The sequence below is a fragment of the Ceratotherium simum genome, chromosome 1, assembly GCF_057802395.1.
Source record: "Ceratotherium simum simum isolate JZ-2026a chromosome 1, ASM5780239v1, whole genome shotgun sequence".
NCBI lineage: Eukaryota > Metazoa > Chordata > Mammalia > Perissodactyla > Rhinocerotidae > Ceratotherium > Ceratotherium simum.
The window spans coordinates 58724250-58743292 of record NC_141900.1 but is presented as its reverse complement, the minus strand read 5'-3'; the positions used below and the strand labels follow the sequence as shown (position 1 = coordinate 58743292).

At 41.3% G+C, this 19043-nt stretch overlaps 1 long non-coding RNA gene across 1 annotated transcript; it reads right to left on the bottom strand.

Annotated features, from left to right (window-relative positions):
• Window positions 1-18128: 18128 nt before the first annotated feature.
• LOC147918216 (uncharacterized) lies at window positions 18129-18630 on the bottom strand. Its single transcript, XR_015553196.1, has 2 exons — window positions 18529-18630; window positions 18129-18352 (listed from the first exon to the last, which is right to left on the bottom strand). It is a non-coding gene; the product is annotated as an uncharacterized LOC147918216 (long non-coding RNA).
• Between the last annotated feature and the right edge of the window lie 413 nt (window positions 18631-19043).

The following is a 19043-nucleotide window of genomic DNA, read 5'->3' as shown; positions in this document are numbered from 1 at the left end:
ATAAATCGGGCAGCATCCCATCTAGCAGATAGAACGAGCTCTGAGTGGCTGTACAAAAGAAAGGACTTTTATAGGCAGAAGGGAGTGGGACAAGGAAGTCACACTAGCAAAATTCGGATTGGTGGTGGCAAGGTCACTTTCCTTTAGGGGATGGCAGGGTCTATCAGGCAGATCACCTCACTAGCGCTGACCAGGTAATTCCAGATTGACTGGTTTAAGCTTCTATTCCTGGGAGAGGCAGAAAGTATAAAGTTCGTTATTAAGTCTCTGTTTGGTGACTCGGTTTTGGGCCTGTTGTCTCCTTTTTAACAGTATGGAGAAATGCAATAATCACTTACTGCTAATGCACGATTACACGACAGAATAATAAACGTAGCCTAATTTTTTCATTTTTCAAGGATGAATTTTCCCAATAGACAGGCGGCTGCCAATTACCATTCAGGGCCATTCCAGGCCTACCTGAAAATGTACCTCTCTATCCTCCACTCCTAAATTTTGGCCTTGCATAACAAAACTTCTAAGTCTACAATGTTGTGTCTTAACATCTTGGATCCGGAACTTGCATCGCTGAATCTTGAATCCCTGGGACTTAATTTCCTAAAATTGCACCCAACTCATAATACATAAGTGAATCACTTTTGAAAATTCTGAAAATTTCACTTTTGAAAATCAAATCAAAGTGTATTTTTCAAATTCTTGTCCTTATGCTCCACAAAGAAAAGCATTGACTGGAAAGCAAAATGCGGTATGTGTCTAAGATCCTAAGAGATTCTGCAAAATTAAAATCTTTCTGAATTTATTATCCTCAAGAGCACGACCTTACAACTGTGGACAGAGCAGCAGATAACCTTTGGGTAGTCTATAGGAGGTCATTTAAATATGTTAAGAGTATGGCCCTAACAGAAAGGAAGACTATGAAAAGAATTCAGACTAGAATGAAGCAATGATGGATTATTTTAATCCAATCCAGCAGTGTAGCAGCTGGGTGTGTTTCTGGCTTTAAGAATTGTAATGTGCAACCTGAATCCAAGGGGCTAAGCTAAGTGATTGCCATCTTTTTTAGGTCATGACATTTTTGTTATACCATTAGTGGGCAGGTAAAAACCTGGGACTCTCTCGTGTTTAAGAAACCCTAGATTGCTGATAAAATCACCATAAAATTGCTTTTAAGAGGAAATTCTTTCACCTACACAAATCCTGCCTCAAAGGTGGTTTCTAGGGTCAGGTTAACTGGGTTCAAATTCTAGCTTTACCACCTCTCACTATGTGATCCTGAGAAAATAACTTCAACTCTCTGGGCCTCATTTTCCCATCTTAAAAAGGGAGATAATAATAATAGCACCAGCCTCATAGGGTTGTTGAGGGGGTTAAATGAAATGACTCAGGGGAAGCTCTTGGAACTGTGCTGGGTACATAGTAAGTACTCAATAAATTTTATTTTTTATTATAACATTATTATAACTTTTTTTATTATAACTGTAATTATAACTTGATCCTCATCTCCTTAGTTAGTCGTATTAAGGAAAGCCACCTCCACCCCCTGCCTCTAACTCAAAAGTCAGTAAGAAGACACTGAGTCCATCCTCCATCTCCTGGGAAAATTGCAAAATTCACAGACGCTTAAAACGGAAGTTGCCTGGACTTGGTGTTCAGAAATTGTAATTAACTGATACTATACTACATAACATTACATTAAAAACTCTTTATCTTTAAATTTACATAAATGGTCCTGCCTTCTTGAGAAACACTGTCGCGGCAGATATTCATAATGTATGGAAAATGGTTTTTATCATTCATCAACCAACCAATAATGGGATGTGAGCAAAAAATTTAAACAAATGACAAATAATTTGGATTTTCGATTTCTGATCTTACAATCATAATCTTTTTTCAATAGTACGAACACATACAGATCAAGGTGAATAAAAATAACCATTCTTGACTGTCAATCTAATGTAATATCTCTCTTATGCACCTCTCCCAAAAAAAGACTAGAAAAAAGTTTTGAGCCTGATTAGCTATTTGTAAGATAAAGGGGTTGAGACTTCTCATCCATCTACCTACCCCTCCATCTTCCTTACTTTCGTTAGTGGATTCCTGTTCTCTCAGTTAATACCCCAAACCTACTAACTTCAGCACTGCCTTTGACCTGCTCCATTCCTCCAATCCACTCAAATCCAAGTCCCATACATTTCTTCATGGTCAGATCTTGGTGTTACTCACCTTCTGCTTTCCTCCTGTCCAAATTCTCAACTCCCTCAGAATCCTACAATAGCCTCTTTACAATGGTCCAATTTAGTGGTTTTCAAATGTTTTTAACAATGGGATCCTTTCTTCAAATGAACCCCATTTATAAAATAGAGAAAAACAGTGTTTTATTACTATACATTTATTTAAAGAATTTGATTTTGTAACATTTGTTATCATAAAGAAATACATGACCACGGGAAGTTGCTTTGTTGAACACCAACATTTGAAATCAGGGGTTTGTGAGTGATTGTTAGAATGTCCTATCAGTGTCCACATCCAATCTATTTCTCTATTTGATTACTCAGTATTGAGAAAATCCTAATCTACTCAGAGAAGTATTTGTAAATAGTAACAGTTTGTCGACAGTTTAAGATTTTCTTCAATTTAAACTATTCAGAAGTTTGAAAGACGAGTAGTTGAAATTTTTATTTCAAAGGTGAAGCACTGAGAATAATACATCCTCGTGCTTTATCACAAGTAGAAAAGCAGGTAAGGAGACCAATATTTACAATAAGTGCTAACATGTCCATAATGAGAATTATCACCACGTGACATGCTATGTGTTCACTCATCGTTACACAACCATATAAGAAAAAAACTCCCATCTTTCTGCTTTACTTTCACACTACTACCACACTCACAACACTTCTGGCACCAGAAGTGTGGATTTTCCACACATCAAGCGGTTCTGTGACACTAGCTGGCTGTCCTATGATTCAATTCAGTTCTGACACTATCTACCTGGAGTTAGCATCAGATCTCACAGGCTAAGTGTTCAGTCCACAAGACTGTGCACAGTTCAGATGCCAATCACAAGTTCCAGGTTGTCACCTGTACTTCTGATCCAGCAGCTATTGGTCGGAGCTCCCATGACCCCGTCCTTGGGTATAATAATTTGCTAGAATGGCTCACAAAACGCAGGGAAACACTTACATTTACCAGCTTATTATATAATAAAGGATATGATAAAGGATACAGATGGAGAGTACCTAGGGTGAGGTCTGGAAGGGTCCCAAGCACAGGAGCTTCTGTCCCCATGAAGCTGGAGTGTGCCACCTTCTCGGCATGTAGATGTGCCACCAACTCAGAAGTTCTCTGAACCCCTACTTTCAGGATTTTTATGGAAGCTTCTTCACACAGGCATGATCAATTGTTAATTCAGTCTCCAGTCCCTCTCCCCTTCCTGGAGGATAGAGGGTGAGGTGGAAAGTTCCAAGCTTCTAATCATGGCTTGGTCTTTCTGGTGACCAGCCTCCGTCCGGAAGCTATCCAGGAGCCCACCAAAAGTCGCCTCATTAGGGATCGCTCCACCGATCTTGGAAATTCCAAGGGATTTAGGTGCTCTGTGTGAGGAACCAGGGTCAAGACCAAATAGTAGAACAAAAGATCTCCTAGTGTTCTTATCACTTAGGAAATTATGAGGATTTCAGGAGCTCTGTGTCAGGAACCGGGGCAAAGATCTATATATATATATATATATTTTTTTTTTTTTATCTTTTCCCTATTTTTTCACAACAATTGACCAGAGCACACACCAAGCAGAGAGGCAGGCATCTTACCTAGTATTCCACAAGACCCACCCACAGGATGCATGCTGCGGTTATGTCCTGTCCATTATTCTGCTCTATCAAAATAGCTTCATTCTCTTAAAAAAAGGAAATGAAAGAAAAGACCAAAAAACCTTTTCATTATCAAAAACTGCATTTTAAAAGAACTGGTTTCAATGGCTAATTTTATTTTATTATTACAAACTAAAAATAATAAATTGGTTGGTTAAAACTGACCAAAAACAAAGTTTAGCATTATTGAGCATATCTTGAACATAAGCCCAGTCCCAAGTCATCTAACGTCTAAGCCTTTGATATAAATTGCAGTATAGTATAATTAGCAACAGCAGTCAACCAAAGAACAAGAGACCAGTGGAGAAGCTATGCTCTTGGATGGAGCAGCTGGGGGTTCCTGCTCTGCATGGGCTGTAGCCTTTATTTTATACACGTGGTTATGCACGTGGTACTAGTTCTGGATCATGGTGCGTTACAGTTAATGGCCATGTGGAGGTAGTAGAGTGCAGTGGTTAAGGCTCCAGAGCCTAAAGCTCCAGTCTAATCCCAAAGCTTCTGCTTAATAGCCAGATGACCTTGGGCAACTCATTTCATCTCTCCAAGCCTCAGTTTTCTTATCTATGAAATAGTACCTACCCAACAGGGTTGGAGTTAGGAGACGATGTATACAAATAACTTAGCCCAGTCCTGCAGTAGAGTAAGAAAGAGCTTCATAAATATTAGACGTTATTGTCTCTAGGGCGCATCTCATCTTTCCTGAATAAATAGCTGCCTAATACCCAAATCTCATAGTGACAATTCTTGCAGAAGAGGACATGCTTATACTCACTCATACAATTTTCTGTGAATGAACATGTACGGGCCTAAATTCTTTTAAATAACCAGCTTGTATATAGTATGAAATATCTCTGAGGGGATACACTTTGGTGAGGAGAAGCAAGAGGGGGAGCAGGATTACTTTTCATTCTACATCCTTCTGAACCTTTCAAATATTGTAGAGTGCATCCAAAAATATATAAACAAAGCAAGAGACAAGCACTAAAGATATGAACAGACAAGTCACAAAAGAGGAAGTATCAATAGTTAATGAACCATAAATGGAGAATCCATTTTTCAACAGTTCGGTTAGTAAAAAATTTTTAGTTGAGAGTATCACATTTGACGACAGGTATTTTCATGCTCTGCTCACAAGAGTACAAATTGGAAATGCACTTTTGGAAAGCAAGTTGGCAGCATCCTATCAAAACTAAAATTGTGCATACCCTATAGGCCAGCAATACCACATCTCAGCATCTCTCCTACGGAAACCCTCACACACGTGACTAAGAATACATATGTACAAGGATGGGTATTGCAGCATTGTTGGTAACAGCAAAAAACTGGCAACAAGCTCAATATCCACCAATACAGGAATGTTTAAATAATCTCTAATACATCCATAGCATGGAATACTATGCATCAAATAAAAGAATGAGGTAAGTCTATGTACATTGACATCGAAAGATTTTCAAGACATATTAGTGAAAAAAGCAAAATAGAAAATAATGTAGTGTGCTATACTTATATAAAAGAAGTTTTAAACTTATAAAACTTGTTCTGTTTCTATATGTACTTATATTTATGTATGTGAATATGTGGTCAAGAGGGACAACCTCAAACTTTTAACAGATGTTACCTGGAGAAGAACGACCCAGCACTGCTACTGGCCCATATAACATCTTTTTGAGAATTTTTTAAAGGCTCCCTTTCTTCCAGATAACTTACTGTCATCTGCTGGAAAACTATCATTAAAAAAACGTAAAAACTGGGCCGGCCTGGTGGTGCAAGTGGTTAAGTGCACGTGCTCCGCTGTGGTGGCCCGGGGTTCGCCGGTTCGGATCCCGGGCACGCACTGATGTACCACTTGTCAAGCCATGCTGTGGCTGCGTCCCATATAAAGTGGAAGAAGATGGGCATGGATGTTAGCCCAGAGCCAGTCTTCCTCAGCAAAAAGAGGAGGATTGGCAGATGTTAGTTCAGGGCCGATCCTCCTCACACACACACAAAAAAAGTAAAAACTTACTACTCTGTGAATAGTGCCCCCTAAGGGGACACTAGTGCTTTGCAGCCCTCCAGGAGACGCCCTTTATGTGTAACACTGAACTTTGCCCTCCAGGAGACGCCCTTTATGTGTAACACTGAACTTTTTACAGTGAGAGTGAGGTCAAGTTTTATTCTTTTTTTTTTTTTTATGAGGAAGATTGGCCCTGAGCTAACATCCGATGCCAATTCTCCTCTTTTTGCTGAGGAAGACTGGCCCTGGGCTAATATCCATGCCCATCTTCCTCTACTTTATATGGGATGCTGCCACAGCATGGCTGGACAAGCGGTGCGTCAGTGCGCGCCCGGCATCCCAACCTGCGAACCCCGGGCCACCGAAGCAGAGCGCGTGACTTAACCAATGCGCCACAGGCTGGCCCCAAGGTCGAGTTTTATTCTGAGGTCTATACAAAATAAGTTAACTTGGCCACATGGGTAAACATCAGTTAGTTTTCACTGTAACACATTTCAGTGCACAAAGGCCATTGCAGTGAGGTTTGGGGGCTATGTCACTGCCAACAGCAGAGACTTACTGCTGCCAAGTGAAGAGAGGACATGAGCAGCAGCAACGCTCGGGTACCAGACGAGACAAATTAATTACCTCTCAAATCCTTTCTTTCAGATGGCAGGAATGCAATAAATTCTTGTATAACAAGGTATGACTTCTCAGTAGTACCAGACATCCATTTTCTTGCTTCTTTTTACATTTCAAATCATGTTTTGGAGGCACCGGGAATTGGTAAAGTATTTGCAGCAATTGCTCATGGCAGCTTAGAACATTTTTGCAATATTAAACAATTCAAAGTACTGTTAAATTTCTATCTCTGTGGGTTTAGACATAACATGGGTGAAATGTGAAACTGATTCTTTATACTGGCAAGTAAATTGACATTGAACATTAGAATTGTGAAGAATTTTGTTTATATGAAAATATTAAGTAATATTTCATTAATTTTTCAAAAAAATCTAATTAAAAATTGTTTATTGAAATAATTTAACAAATTTTGTTTATTAAATATATTTATTTTTGCTTTTTAATTTTAATAGGTGATATTGAATGTTTTAGAAGAAGAATAACTTTTGGAAAACGCCTGAAACTTTTGATAAAAATATATTCAAATTTTGTTCGTTTTGACTATAGGTACATATTATTTTTCATTCTTTAGATCATTACTGTCAATAGAAGACAAACTATGTGAAAAATCTTTATTATAATAATAAAATTAATAATTTATCTAAGATAAACTTAATAAAAATAACTTTATGAAATAAATATTTAATAATTTAGGAATTATGAAAGTATTTATTTTATCCCTCAGGCAAACATCACCGGTCTATCAACAGAACACCCAGACATGCCCACTAATAATTAAATTCAGTCATCTTTGATATTTTACCAAATGTCAATCGCATAAAAACATGACTATGAACGTATTTTTCAATTTTGACAATATGAAGGTAGCTCTATCAAGGTAGAAGAATAGATTATATTCCATTTAACAGTTTGTCAGCTTGATTTATAACTTGTAAACATTTAGACATATGATATGTATGTCTCCTTTTTACTCTTGGCCCAGGGCCTATAAAATATATATGTGTGTGTAATAAAAGTAACAAGTTAACATCACACCATACAGAAATATCATTTCAAGATGCATCATAGACCTAAATATAAAAAGTAAAACTATTAAGCTTCTAGATGAATGTTTAGGATGCTGTTTGTCAGACTTAAAACAGGGCATAAGAAACATTAATCATCAAGAAAAATTTGATAAATTGGACTACATTAAAATCAAGAAGTTCTGTTCATCAAAGAACACAATTAAGAGAGTGAAAAAATTAACCAGAGTTGAGGGGCCGGCCCCAGGGCATAGCGGTTAAGTGCTCATCCTCCACTGCTGGTGGCCTGGGTTTGGATCCTGGGTGCGCACTGATGCACCGCGTGTCAAGCCATGCTGTGGCGGCGTCCCATATAAAGTAGAGGAAGATGGGCACGGATGTTAGCCCAGGGCCAATCTTCCTCAGCACTGCTGTGGCGGCGTCCCATATAAAGTAGAGGAAGATGGGCACGGATGTTAGCCCAGGGCCAATCTTCCTCAGCACAAAAAGAGGAGGATTGGCATGGATGTTAGCTCAGGGCTGATCTTCCTCACACACACAAAAAACTAACCATAGTGGAAGAAGAGATTTGCAATATATAAATCTGACAATGGACTTGTATCCAGAACATATAAACAACTCCTTAAAATCAATTTTTTAAAAGCCAGGTCTGGCCAGGTGGCGCAAGCGGTTGGGTGTGCTCAGCTTTGGCAGCCCAAGGTTCGCCGGTTCGGATCCTGGGCACGCACAGACGCACTGCTTGTTGAGCCATGCTGTGGTGGCGTCCCATATAAAGTAGAGGAAGATGGGCATGGATGTTAGCTCACCGCCCGTCTTCCTCAGCAAAAAGAAGAGGATTGGCATAGGATGTTAGCTCAGGGCTGATCTTCCTCACAAAAAAAAAAAAAAAAAGCCAGACAACCCAAGGGAAAAATGGACAAAGTCTTGAACTTCCCAGAAGATGATATTCGATTAAGCAATAAACATATGGACATATAACGAGGTGTTCAGACTTATTAGTTAGCAGAGAAACATACATTAAAACTGCCAACCAGAATAAGACTAACAATACTAAATTCTGCTGAGGATGTAGAGCAACTGGAACTCTCATAATCTACTTTGGAAAATCCTTTGGTATTATCTACTAAAGCTGAACATCCACATACCATACGGCCTAGTAAAGGTAGTCCTGGATATACGTCCAATGTAAGTGCACACATATGTTTACCAGACATGTATAGGAATGTCCTTAGCAACACTATTCATTATATCCACAAACTGTCAGCAACCCAAATGACCATCAACGTCAGAAGCCATAAATAAATTGTGGTGTATTCATACAACAGAGTGAATGCACCTGTTGCTATGCACAACAACATGGATGACTGTTATAGCATAATGTTCAGTGAAAGAAGTCAAACACAAAAGAGTATATAAAATACAAAACAGGCAAAAGTCATCTGCAGCATTTATTAGTCATGGCAGTGGGAGGCTGTGACTGGAAGAGGCATGAGATAATACTCTATTTCTTGATCCGGCTAGTGTTCACACAGGTGCATATGGAGAATGGATGCATAGAGGCAAAGAGTCTACCTCAATTCCCCTCACACGCAGGGTCTTGCAGCTCAGCCCCTGCCCAGCCAAGAGACCATCATATAATAATCTCCCTCTGTAAACTTTTCACGCTCCCTATACAGGTTTTTCCCAGGATTCCCTCTTGGGAATGGGAAACTGTTGGCTCCTAGCTGAAGCACTTTGGTAATGCTCCAGGACTAGGTCCCCAGAGAAGGTCACATGCGAAACCACGCTCCAGTGTGTGAGATGTCTTCCCCTTACACCCTAATGCACCCTGGAGTAGCCGCTGAAGTCAAGTCTGTGGATTTGCTGGACCTAACAGTGGTCCTGGACGCCCCTTCATGAGAGTATGTTTTCATTGCTTCCGTGTTTGGCAATTTTCTTTTCACTGCCTCTCAAATGTACTGATAAGCATCATTGGAAAATACAGATGGAGCATCATGAATTTTCCTGCTCAATATTTACATAAACATGAATGGCAACAATAAGAACTTGAACAATATGACTTCCATGAAGGTCTTCATTCACCACAGGTAGAATTTCTCTTGGACCAACATAGCCTGGTACAGCCCTGTGAAGCATGCTTGAACCAGTAACAAATGATTTATTTGGCTGAATCCATCAAAATGGAACAAATGGCCTTTGTGAGCAAATTTTCTGCAATCCCAACTGGATGTGTCTATTGCATTAATTCCTGCACAGTGATGCATTTTTTTCTTATTTAACACACCTTGTATGCCGTTTCCTGAATGCTGCCAAGCCACCCTGGCCTCCTGATCCAGAGACACAATTGAAAACCCATGGTCATGGCAGCATCACTATCATTATTACTGGAGGCAACAGCAGGAACAACTTCCTGGAGCTTACCAAAAGGAAATGAATGAGGATGGAGCAAGGCTCAGGGATGGGGTGGGATAGAGTGGGGTGTCTTTTGTGTATATGATTCAATCCTTTTTTAAAAGGAAAACTTGGGGACCGGCCTGTTGCATAGTGGTTGAGTTCACGCGCTCCACCTCTGCCGCCCAGGGTTCGCAGGCTCGGATCCCGGCACGGACCTACCTACCACTTATCAAGCCGTGCTGTGGCAGGCGTCCCACATATAAAGCAGAGGAAAATGTGCACAGATGTTAGCCCAGGGCCAATCTTCCTCAGCAAAAAGAGAAGGATTGGCAACAGATGTTAGCTCAGGGCTAATCTTCCTCACCAAAAAAAAAAAAAAAAGGAAAACTCGAATTTAATAGTTTGCTATTTTGTCTGCATGAAAGTATGTTATGTCAAAACATCAACATCAGCGGCAACCAGCTGGTATCAAGATAGTTATGTTAACAGGGTCATGTACTGTAATAAAGAGCTTGACTTTTTTTTTTTTTAATATTTTCTTACAGCTTTTAATTCTCACACCTTCCTCTTCCCCTTGTGTCCTGCCTCTGGGCAAGCTGATAAGAAAGTCTGGTGTTCCCCGCTATGGCACCAGCAGGAAGTTCAAACACACACAGAATCCTCACCTGGCCTTACCCTCAAACATCATAATAGCTTCATGTCAGTCTCTTTTCCCTGCTCTCTCAAGCTATTTTCAGGCCTGCTTGGTGGCCACCCTACTCTCCCTAGTGAGTAATAAACCTTTTCATGCCCTTGTAGAGTGTGTGTGACATCATCAGTCTCAACATTCCAAGCAAATTTTGGGTGGGGTTCCACTCTATTTCTTCTGAGTGGCCACCACATATACCCTTAGCAAAGGTCCCTTGTCTCAAATTCTTAGGTAATTAATTTGTACAGACGTGCTACAGATGCCCTAGGGTTTAAAATAACCCCAGATGAAGGTCCCCACCGGAGCTCCATCTGTAAGTATAAAAAATAGTACATCTATATTAATGCCCAAATCATAATGCTTTGAGAATTATGATTCTCTCCCCACACCCCCCTCCCAGTTATATTTGGAAGCCCCCAAAGGGGTTCTCACGTGCTTCTATAAACCCGTCAGCCTCAGTCACCACAGGGAATCACCATATTCTTCCTCTACTGCTCCAACAATCATATGGTACTGTCCACCACCCATAAAGTTACTTCAGGGAAGTTGCCACTTGGTCCTGTGCTGGAGGTCAATTGGGAGAGAAACTTTGTCTCTTTCCTCTCATGTGAGCTTCAGCCCTGACCCGGCCCAGTTGTTCTCCCTTATTGCTCTCCAGTACATGAGACAGACTGCCCCAAACAAGTCCACCCACTGCTATGTCACTGCACAGGAGAAGACGGTTAGGCCCTTTCCTCAATACAAGCAGGTTTTTTTTTTTTTTTTTTTTTTTTTTTTTTAAAGATTTTTTTATTTATTCATTTTTTTTTCCCCCCAAAACCCCAGTAGACAGCTGTATGTCATAGGTTCACATCCTTCTAGTTGCTGTACGTGGGACTCGGCCTCGCGTTGGACGGAGAAGTGGTGCCTCGGGGCACTCCCGGGATCCGAACCCGGGCCGCCAGCATCAGAGCGCGCGCACTCAACCGCCAAGCCACGGGGCCGGCCCTACAAGCAGGTTTTGAGGAGCATTTCAGGAACTCAGACATCTTGACAGCTTCAGAATGGTTTCCTGTGAGCTTACACCCGATGAGCCATGGTTTCCTCTCAGTCCCCTGGCTGACACTAGCACTACTTGACAAACCTTCTCCCATGGCCACGGTCTCTGTCTCCATGGCAACAGACAGGCCCGAAGGAGCACACCGCCCAGCTTCCCTCCCCTGGACGAAATTAGAGTGCACACAAGTAAGTTCACTGAGGAAACAAAGATAGTTGGATAAAGAGAAAATGGGAGAAATGAAGGAGCAACTAATCTGAACAATGAACAAAATAAAAGCACAAAATGAAGTTAAAAGCAAGAGAAAATGTATAAGGATGGAAAGAAGTAGTGAAAAAGCCAGTTTATAAAAGGTATATAAATTACCCTTTCACTTTCATTTTCTTTAAAAAAAGGCACATATAGTAGGTATAAAGTGGCAATCACAATCTCATTTTTTCAAGAAATGACTCATTTCTTTATTTTGTTTATGAAAATAAATCAGACTCTACACCCCACTGCACTGGATTAGTGGGAAAGTCAACCTCAGGCGTTACTAAAGGCCTCTAATGCCCTCCCCACAGCCCAATACCTGCCTCTACGACAAGCTAAAAAAGGAACCAGAGGTTTTACTCAGCTAAATATTTGAGGAAGCTTCAGATCTTTAGTCTCCACTGGTTTCCACTGAGATGCCCATTGTCCAAACTCTTGTGGTCCTTTCATGTTATTTCTGTATCATGGAAATGTGATGAAGCTACATGGAAAAGACATCGTATGTCCTTAGGATGTTAAAAGAGACAAATAAATGAACAATATCCATTAAAGAAAAAAGAAATTATAAACCCAAAATAGGCAGAAGAAAAGCAAGAATTACTGGGTATAAAAAATTACCAATTAGGGGCTGGCCCTGTGGCGCAAGCGGTTAAGTGCACCGGCTCCGCTGTGGCGGCCCGGGGTTCGCCGGTTCGGATCCCGGGCACACACTGATGTACCGCTTGGCAAGCCATGCTGTGGCAGCATCCCATATAAAGTGGAGGAAGATGGGCATGGATGTTAGCCCACGGTCAGTCTTACTCAGCAAAAAGAGGAGGATTGGCAGATGTTAGCTCAGGGCCGAACTTCCTCACAAAAAAAAAAAAATACCAATTAAAACTCTTAGAAAGGAAAATTGTAGCTGATGAAATTTAAAACTCAATATATTAGATAAACTCTAGACTGGACACAGGTGAAGAGAGAATTACTAAACCAGAAAACACAATTGCAGCACTTGCCCAAAATGTATCATAGATACAGTTAAGAGATGTGGATAATAAATTGAGAGACTCCAAAATACATATAAATAGTGCTCCAGAAGAAGACAATACATTGAATGCTAAAGAAGCAATGTTTAAGGTGATGACAGCTGAGAATTATCCAGAACTGTTGAAAGGCATGATTCTTCAAATAGAAAGTTCACTCTAAAATCCAAGAAGGAAAAATAAAAATAAACCTACACTTAGACTCATAAAAGTGATATTTCAGAACATCATGGATAAAAGAAAATCTATGAAGGTACCGGAGAGAAAAAGCAGATTACAGGAATGATTTACACTGTCACAGACTTCTCAGCAGTAGCAACAGATACCAGAAATGCTTAGGGAAAACAACTGACAATCTGGAATTTTTTATCCAGCTAAGTTATCATTCCAGAATGAGGTCAAAATTTGAGATACACAAAGACTAAGAGAATTTACTACCTACAAACAAAAAAGAATCAAGGCTCTTGAGGCAGCCAGAGGTCTGGCCCACAGTGAGATCAGGTGTTGCGGAGAAAATGCACTGGCTCTGAAAACAGTTGCCATGAATTGGTGTCCCATATGCCAGGCATGTTTGTATGCCATCTTACTTTATCCTTCAGCTATCTATCCCCTGCCCTGTGAGTGTTCGAAGTACACAAATGTGCGATAAGGGGAAATATAGGTATTCCCCGTTATATGTTACTTTGCCTCTGTAATAACTCATTTGCTTCACATCGTTGGAGAATAAAGTGTTACACGTTTTCAGATGAGATGAAATAGGAAAGAATAACACTCTCTCTCACCTAGAGGATTCAGGCCAGCACAACTGTGTGCAACAAAGCTCCAGGATTATTATAAAGTAGGTACAAGCCCCATTACTAAAGCCCAACACTTCAAAGATAGGGAGACTCTTAAAACTCAGTCATACCTCTTTTTTCTTTTATTTACTGCAATTCTTGATTATCTGGTAAAGCAAAGGGGACAGGAAACGTTAGTGGTAGACATCACAACACCAGAAAACAGAGCGCAAATCTGAAAAGATCCCTGAAGTTCCAATACCACCACAGGGCTGATGTCCACCTTCCTCCACCAGGCTGTGAGCTTCCTGAGGGCGGGACTGTGCCTGTAGACTTCTGTAGTTCCAGACACAGCGCCTGGCTCACAAGCAGTAGGTCTTCAATAAATAGTCATTGGGATGGAAGGGGATGGGGATGAAGGGAGGGAAGGAAAGAAAAGAGGAAGCAAACTGAAAGGAACATTCTGAAGAAACCCAGCCATGCAAGCCCCAATTGGCTCTAAGGTGTGTTGACCATATTTTCTTATTTTCTGTATTTCTGATGCTCTGGCATTTGGGGCCTTGATCCTGGAAAGACCATCCCTCCCAGGGCCAGCTAATTCCTAGAAATAAAAAAGGACTTCCTTCCAGGCGTGCCTTTGATATACAAACCAACCATCCCAGAGAGTCCACACCCCCAACTATCTCCTTTATTAAACTCTTACACTCCAAGCCAGTATTCCCCCTGCCCTAAATCACCCCAAGGCCAGATGCCAGACAACTAGGAACCACTCATAGAGCCAAGAGCCTGCCAAAATTGTTCAAACTATCCCATCCTAAATGTACTCAGTGCACCTATCCTGCCTCTCCCATTCCTTCCCAAGAGAATCCCAATAAAGGTTCCAGACCATGCTCTGCACTCTCCCACGCTTCTGCCTCCTGATGGTCCCTGGTCCTTCCTCATGTGGCCCTGCATGGCATGACATGATGTGCCTCCTGTACCTAGGGATCTGTGAGTATAAACTTCTTTCTTCATCACAATTATGTCCACGTCTGTTGTCTTACCACATCTAATTAAAACAAATCCCAGGTACATTTTTAACACATAAGGGCAACCTTTTTTCCCCATAGAAATACATCTCCAACTAAATAACAGAATTGTGTGGAGAAAAGAGACAGGATATGTGGATTTCTCTTGTAATATCTATTCCATAAAGCATAGGGAACCTTGCAAAAAAAAAAAAACTCACAAATTTTATGAGAAGAAAACAAACAGCCCATATTTTTACATCAAGCTAAAGATCTGAGTCATTCAAAGCGAAGGTCTCTTCTTTCTCAGGTACATCTTGGTCAAGCCTTAAAGAGATTATAGCTTGGTTTCTGGAATTTTTTAAAGTTTTACTATCCAGAGAGCCTGTTTTAGTTTCCAGTTGAGAGAAAATGAAATTAACAATAGAAACGTTCGGTTCCTTTTGTAACCAATGCAGGTAGCATTTAATTCTGTGAGGCAGCAACGAGACACAGTTAATCACAGTTAATCACAGTCTGGCCTGTTCCGGTGGCTCATTTGGAATATTTCTCTTTCTTCAGTCTCACTGTTTGTGATTCACTTTTCCTGGAAATTAGTGTGGTCCAGATGAAGCCAGTCACAGGCTGTGCTGGAGTATTTTTCCTATACAGAAATTAATGTACTTCAGCTGTATATCAACACCCTAGTTACAAAACATCACCTCCACACCTACTTATTTTTAAAACAATACCGAAATGTCTTTGTTCGCTGCAATTCCCTCTGGGTAAGAAAGGCCATCAGAGTAAACCCAGAGCCATAGGTGATCATAACTCTCTCCTTTACCCTTGCTTTGGTTTATATTTATCTTCTTAAAGTTTGTTCATTCATTCAACAAGTATTTAATAAGCACCTACTATGTGTCAGTCCACAAGCTGGTTTGTTCCCTAGATATTGTCCCTTTCCTCATGGAGCTAATAATTAATAAGAAAGATGTTAATCTAACAACCACAAAAATTAATTTTAAGTATAATCTGTGTTAAGTGCTGTGAAGAACACGTACTGAATGTTACAAAAGTAAAAACCAAGACACCTGACCTGGGGGAATCAAGGAAGTTTCCACAGAGAAAATGGGATTTGACATAGATCTGGAAGGGTAGAGAAAGAATGCAGGAGAGTGTTTCAGGCGTTTGGAACAGCATTTGCAAAGGCCCTATGGCTGAAGCACAGGGCTGGGAATGACAGCAGAAGATGAAGCTGCAAAAGTGGTTATAGGATATATAATGCAGAGATGTGTAGCCAGGTTAGGGATTTGGAGCTAAACCCTAAAACATCATGAGACCAGTGAGGGGTTTTAGATAGGACAGGAATATGATCAGTTTTCTATATTGAGAAGATCACTCTAGGTAGTATTTGGAACGGGGATGGGGGTGAGAGGAAGAGTGAATGTAGAGAGACTAGTTAGGAAGCTATTACAAATGTTTGGGCGGGAGATGATGGTAACTGGCCTAGGGTGTTGGCAATGAATGTGGAGAACACGGAAAGTTTTGAGAAGTATTTAGAAAGCAAAATTGACAGTCATCATTAACTATAAGTGTTTTGCTTGGTAGTAATTTCAGAAGAGAAGAATATTATACTTATAAAGCCTGAAAGGTAGCAAGTTAGAATGGGAAAAGCCTGGGATATGACTCAATTTTTAGCTCTGCTGCTCATTAGCTGTAGTGTTTGACCTGTTATTTAACCTCTCTGAGCTTTAATTTCTTTGTTTATAAGTAAGCCATGTTAATGTCACTCTATAAACTCAGGTGTGCAAGAAATATCTTGACTTTCTTTAAATCAACCATCTGGCTCTGGTTCCCCATTTCACCTGACTTGTGGGAAATTCAATCTTAGTTATTCCTGGGGCTACCTCTGCTGTGGCTGGGCAAAGGTCCTGCGGTGTTACATAGCGCCAAGGCGCCAGGGAGGCCTTAGATTATCAGATAACAGTCTATCCTAGTTACTACCAAGCCACGCATTGTTTCAGAGTCAGGGCTCTGACACTTTCGTGCCTTGTGGGGAGAAAAGGAATCTTCGGTCAAGCCCAGAGGTCATTTGCCAAAGGTCAGTGTTCTAAGGGTACCACCAACCCCATAGGGCTCCCAAGGCCCTGGGCCTGCCAGAAAATGAAATGCAGCTACCCAGTCCCTTCAGGCAGGCCTGAGACAGAGGGGTGGTATACAGCCAAGACAAACTAGCCAGCCTGCAGTCAGAAGGGGGTCTGGGACTCAAATATAAACTCATGTAAAGACTTTAAGCTGGTGCATCCTTGCTGGGGGGCCCCCAATTTTTTTCTACCAGGCAGAACAAACCTTTGCTGGCCCTTTTTGGAGGACTCACATACCTTCCATCTGGGGAATCTTTTCTTTCCATCAGTGACTTCTCAAAGGCACCCTCTTCTTTCAATCCTTGGACACCTCAAATACTATCCCTATTAATGATCTCACAATGGGTAGAACAACACCTTCTCAGGGTAGGTGGGAGGTTAACATGAGTAAATCTAATTAAAAGTCTGACATTGTCATTCTCCTTCTCTTAAGATCCTTAAGATCCTGCAAAGGTAATAAGTTTCAAAAAACAGGAAAAAAAATGTTGAAGACAAAACAATGTACTGAAGACGGTATCTAGAAAGGCAGAAGGACGTTATAACTCAGCTGAGCACAGTGGCCACATGAACATAGTATCGTGGGACAGAACCACAAGAACCAAGTGAACAGGATCCTGTTAAGGCTGAGGTTAATTTCTACCAGTCGGTGGAGCAGCAGTTGTTAAAAGAGGAAGTTCAGTAAGGACTGAGTCCGGGCACACATAGGGTTAATCCTAACAAGGAAACACAAGAAGCCAAGGTAGGGTAAGGAAGAAGGAAGAGCAGGGCTGTGTAATTTCTCCCCAGTAAGTATCACTCTTTCCTTGTGTCTCTAAGCACAGTAGTTTCTTTCCACACTCCAATATCTAGTCAGATTTTTCTCCATAGCAGTTTAAACCCAATATTTATAGTCAGGGAAGCAAATTATATCCTTAGGTTGTTTTCAGACTTGTTTTGAATTCTGGATGTTCTAGTCAATTCTCAAGTTTCTACCTGGGAGTTGGAAAGAGAACTGCAGGGGCAAGAGGACCACAGCTAAGGTGAGAGCTGGGCCTGGGGAATTAACTGAGATGCAGGGACTGGCCTCCACACCCTCAGCTCTAGCCGTAATGAGCCACTGTGCCAGGATAATGTTTTTTAAATAGTGTCTCATAATCTTCCTTTCCTTCTCCCTATCCCTTCACCATCCACAGTGTTTTCCTTTTTCCCTATTCAAGAAAAAAATCAGAAATATCACTAAGTCTCCTGGCTTTGGTTTCCAAAACCCTAACCCCACTGAGATTAAGCTAACTGTCACTGAGTGAAACATCAAGAGAAAGAAGTATGACTATTAAGAATGCATTTAGCCCAACAAACAGTGGTTTAATAAAGAGGAGTTTCTTTTTCTCATACAACAGGAAGTCCTGAGGTAGGGCTTTGCTTTTGGAGTCCAGAGGCTCTTTGAACATCAGAGTGTGATGTCAGAATTCAGGGTCTGCATCTCTGAATTCTCTCTACCTTCCCATCACAGCTGTGAGATGGCTGTAGCAGCTCCCGGCATCACGTCCCCTCACAACCATTTCTGCAGGGGAAGCAAGATGGGTGTAGCAGATGCTGTCAGTACCCCATTCATATCCCAGCGGCATGTACCACTTTCATGAATGCAGGCTCAACCTCAAACTGTAAGAACCCTCCCCCCATCCCCCACCCCCACACAAACACACACTCCTTGCCCGAGACACTTCCCCACTCCCCTACCAATGTTTCCTAGGAACATCTCCCAAATAAACTACTGACGCTCAAATCCTTGTTTCAGAGTCTAATCCTAGGGAAACCCGAACTAGGACGGGGAAGAGTGACAGCAGCAACCGAGCCTCTCTCTTCCCACTGCTCTCCGTGGGACTAGAGGGGGATTTTCCCAGAAGCCCTCTGCAGACTCCCCTTACAGCCTATTGGCCCAAACGGGGTCACGTGGCCCATCCGAGAGGCTGCGAGAGCCGGCGCCTGCGGAAGATGGGTGAGAGATAAGGGCTTAGCCAGGATATTAGTTAGGGTTCAGCTCCGTGACAAGGGACAGAAAACCCCAAGCAAGAATGACTTAAACGAGGGAAAAGTGTATTTTACTCTCTCACATAAAAACTGAGAAGTGGTCGCTGCATGTTGCTTAGAGGACCAGGCTTTTGTTGCTCCACTACGCATGGTTTGCAAGCCCAGAACCACCACGTGATCCAGGACAGCTTTCTTTCGTGGCAGGCGCTGTTCTAAACCTTCAC